The following is a 4,366-nucleotide window of genomic DNA, read 5'->3' as shown; positions in this document are numbered from 1 at the left end:
TGCATCTTGTTGAGTCAAACTTCTATGTTTAATCATTAATGCTAGTTTTTTTGGCAACTACAACAATCGCTACAGGAAGGGCATTGGTTTTCTGTCAGGAATCTGTCTGCACAAACAAAGACTTCATGACTGTCTTTTGAACACTGACATTTTCATGGTTGCTTATATCAGATCGGATGTAATGACGACTTCAAGAAATTTATTTTCCAACTTTTGCAAACTTTCTGTGTAAGAAACAGCCCTGCTTTCATTGTCTTGTGGCCATTATCTGGTGCAGCGCTAGTGTTATTTCTTCAGGGAGCTGGCTGCCTTTTCATTAATGTCCCTCAGAGTTAAAGCCCAGTGTCCTCTGGGACTGCATGTCATTGGCTGACAAGGTTTAGGGATTTGAGTGAATTTTCGTGCAATAATGAAAATATCTGAAGCCCCTGAGACAAACAGACAGGAGACTGGCAGGAAATATCTTAATCTGCATTGACCCTTTGTTGGCACACTCCCATACCCTTAGTGAGAAGAACATGTGCGTGTACACCCAGCACACACATACCTGCACACATCCACACGTGCAGTAAAGTACATCTGGATTGTGTTGCAGTGACCGTAGGCCCCTGAGTGTGCAGCCTCAGTGGCAGTGCGTGGGTGAGAGCCAGGGTCCAGTGCACCATGGTGGGGGCTCTCCATCACTCTGCCTCCTGGCTTGACAGGCCCTGGCTCTGGGGCCCGTCAAGGTCTTGCTGAGTGCACTCAAACTGTGCACTGCTGAGGAAGGGATTCTGTATCCTTCTAATGGATTACTCACCCACATCACCTGTCTTAGTGGATTCTTTTGACCGACAGACACACACTGCATGCAGACATGAACTCATGATCACATGCATGTACAACTTTTAGGAAAGTTGGAAGCTTGCATTATACACAAAATATTTCTTTATCAAATCAACATTACCATCAAATGCAATATAAGCGGCATTATCCCTTTTTCTTTGTATAAACAATGAAAAATCAGACATTCCTCACGTTGTCTTAAAGAAAACAATGCCGTACCCAACGAATCAACCTCTCTTTATACTGCACTGCAAGTAAAGTCGTTTTCTCTTCTAACTAAAAAGGTCACATCTATGTCATTTACATTTAATTCGGACAGAGAGAAAGGCTGGTGTCACGCTGCTGGACACCTGCGGACCCGGTCAGGGCCGCAGCCCTAATCAGCCTAATACATATGTGTCACATCCAATGACCCACTGGCTCTTTTCATAATAAAGGTCACTCAGTGAGAGATACTCTGTCCCCCCAGGTCCTCCTTAATGGGCAGCCACCGTAGCTTTTATAACCAAGTACACACTACTGACTTAGATACTCTGGCATGTTTGTAAACCACTGCACACATGTCTTGGCCATTATTAACTAATTCCATATATATATATATATATATATATATATTAAAATCAACATTCACTCCACTAACTTTAGTGAATTGGATCTCTTTCTACAAAGTAGAAAAATTACAATAAAACACACTATTAATTTTCCCCTCTTCCACCCCTGACCTAGCATGCAAAGAAGAAACATTTAGTAGCATCCATTGTTTAAAACATACTTATAATATGGAGGGAAATTGTATGAATGTATAGAGCTGAAACTATTATTTTGATAACCAAGTAATCATGTGAGTTACTTTTTAAGCAAAAATGCAAAACATTAGCTGGTACCAGAACCTTAAAGGTAAAGATTTTTGCTTGTCTGTTTTATATCATTTTAAATTGAATATCTTTGGGTTTTGGGCTGTTGGTAGGACAGAATGAGCAATTTGAAGACATGTTTGAGAAATTGTTAAGGCAGTTTTTGCAATATTTGGACACTTTATTTGAATTATTTACTTTTTATATACCATATACTTTTGGACATGTGTGTTTTAAAAGCAGTCAGTAGACAGATTATAGGAAACAAGGGGAAAGAGATGGGGAATCGAACCAGGGACTTCGAGATTACAGCTTCTTAACCAGTAGGCCACCAGATGCCCAATTTTTTGATATTTTATTGACAAAAAGATCAATCAAGAAAATCAAAATAATCAGTTGCAGCCCTATTGTAAGGTAAATAGGGAATACATTCAGTTTTTACACCTGTCTTTGTTTCTCCTACACATCAGTCACAGCAAACTATTTAAGCCTATTAGCTCAAGGTTAAGAACAATGTGTCCTTTTCCACTCAGACAGATACTGTACATCATTTTCAGAAAGAGGCAAAATGCTATTGCCAGTAAATAATGGCTATAGAGGTCAGCTATTGATCCAGTACTGAAGGGGACCTTAGGGGCATGTTAAGAAGGGCTATTGTTGCTTGTCAATGATCCCTTTATGGCCTTGGACTCGACAGGTCTGGTGCTATAAATCAAGGTTAAACTAGTCCTCTAATAGCAAATCAATGACAGTCAATAGATATTATCATGTGATTATAATTCAGTCAAGTAAACCATTAGTCAAAACTTAAATAGTCTTTCTAGTCTGACTGCAGTCCTCCAGCGAGAGAAGAGAAAGCTGCAGACTCTTTGTTAGGGTCATGTGTTGATGCAGACTGTTTTCGAAGTTCACAGTCCTGCCTCTAAGTCATGCTATTGTAAAATGGCAAGGTCTTCCATTAGCTTAACTGAGGAGGTTGCTGAGATTTGAGAAAACAATGTAGAAGTTATATTGAGATAACCTTTACACAACAGTAGATATTTCACCTGCATTAAGATTACCCTGAGAATAACCCACTTGTTATTTAGCTCTAAGCCTCCTCTATCAATGTGCTTCTACCTGTTTGAAAGCAGCATCAGTCAAAAGCGTCTGCAATGCAACTAAATGGGGCACAGGGACATATCTATCTAACTATAACCTTTGCAGTACTGATATTTATGATAAAGACCATTAGGCATTTGTGAGTTGCTTGCGCAAGGGCTTTAAGGCTAACAATGATCGTGAAGCGAGCCGCTATGCAGGGGTTTACATGGATGTCTGTGTCATCTGTCTGCGATACAGCACAGCCTGTGATGGAAATATCATTATACCTGGTGAATTTCTGAGAGGTTATGATACCAATGTTGTGCCTACAACCTCTGCTATGAAGGCACAAAGGATAATAGGATCAGTACATATTGTTCTTCCTTCTTTCTTTTACTCGTTTTCTTTTCTCTTCCTCTTAAGACCCCTCTGCTCCACTCATCACATACTGGACAGCTCTGTACTCACCTTGCTGTCTTGAAGGACAGTCTATACTCTAAGTAGCTAACTACAGGAAAGAGGGAGAAAGGGGGGAGGAATATGCCCAAGTCTGAGCACTTGTCTGACTTTAGTTTGGAAAGTGCATTGCAGTGTTAGTGTGTGGACATTTTAAGTTTCCTGTATAAATCTAATGTATTCTATGCTTCGGTGTATATCATGTTTAATTAACATCATCATACAATTAGTTTATAAGCTTTAAACAAATTTGGAAAAATAAATGTACACATAAATATTACTATTTTCATTCAGTAGACAAACTGCACATGATCAAGTGCAAACCCAGTGTCTTGGGTTGTGTGTCTCAATGCTAATGTGCAAAAATGTAAAATACAAACCAAATCAAATTTAGAAGTGTCCTATCAATTGCATCAACACAGCAGCGGGAAGCCCTGTCTTTTATTTTGCATATTCATATGATTACTCGTCCAAAGGACAAATACATTCACGTCAACACTATTGTGCTTTGATTCCACACGATAAAAGGCTATCTCATTTCATTCTTGCACCTTTCTAGTCCAAACCTAGACACTCTGATTTGGTAAAATGTAATTCTAATTTATCATTTTTCTGCCTCAGGCAAAACTCTCTCAAGCCTGGGGCTGTTTGAAAAGCAGTTGGACACAAAGACAGACCCTGGGAACTTTGCCCATGCAGTCAATCAGTCAGACACCCCAGAGTGCCCAGACCCGAACAGCTTGTTTTTTGTCCACGGATATCAAACAACTTCTCCTCTCCCGTTAGATAATAAAAACATGTTAATAGGAGTGAGTTGTTTCTGTCTTTTTTTTTACTGGAGATGGTTGGTGGATATGCGGTGTCTCTGTGGTCAGGGGCTGGGCAGCAGAGCGGACATCAAAAGGCCGGCAGAGGTCTGTGACGGTGAATGCAGCTGGTGTCTGAGTCTCAGTGCTGGACAGAGCTACAGGCAGGGCCTCAGCTGCCCCACAATAAAGACACACAGGGGAAGGCAGAGCCTTTAAAGGCTAGACAAATACACACTCAGCCATACACAGACAAATACGCACACTTGTAGACACACAGGCAAACAAGCACATGAACACAAACAACAATGTCCCCTGAAAGTGATTTCCTTCACCAAAATA

This window comes from Dicentrarchus labrax, unplaced genomic scaffold (genome assembly GCF_905237075.1).
Source record: "Dicentrarchus labrax unplaced genomic scaffold, dlabrax2021, whole genome shotgun sequence".
In the NCBI taxonomy this organism is placed as follows: Eukaryota; Metazoa; Chordata; class Actinopteri; family Moronidae; genus Dicentrarchus; species Dicentrarchus labrax.
This window is presented reverse-complemented; position numbering follows the sequence as displayed.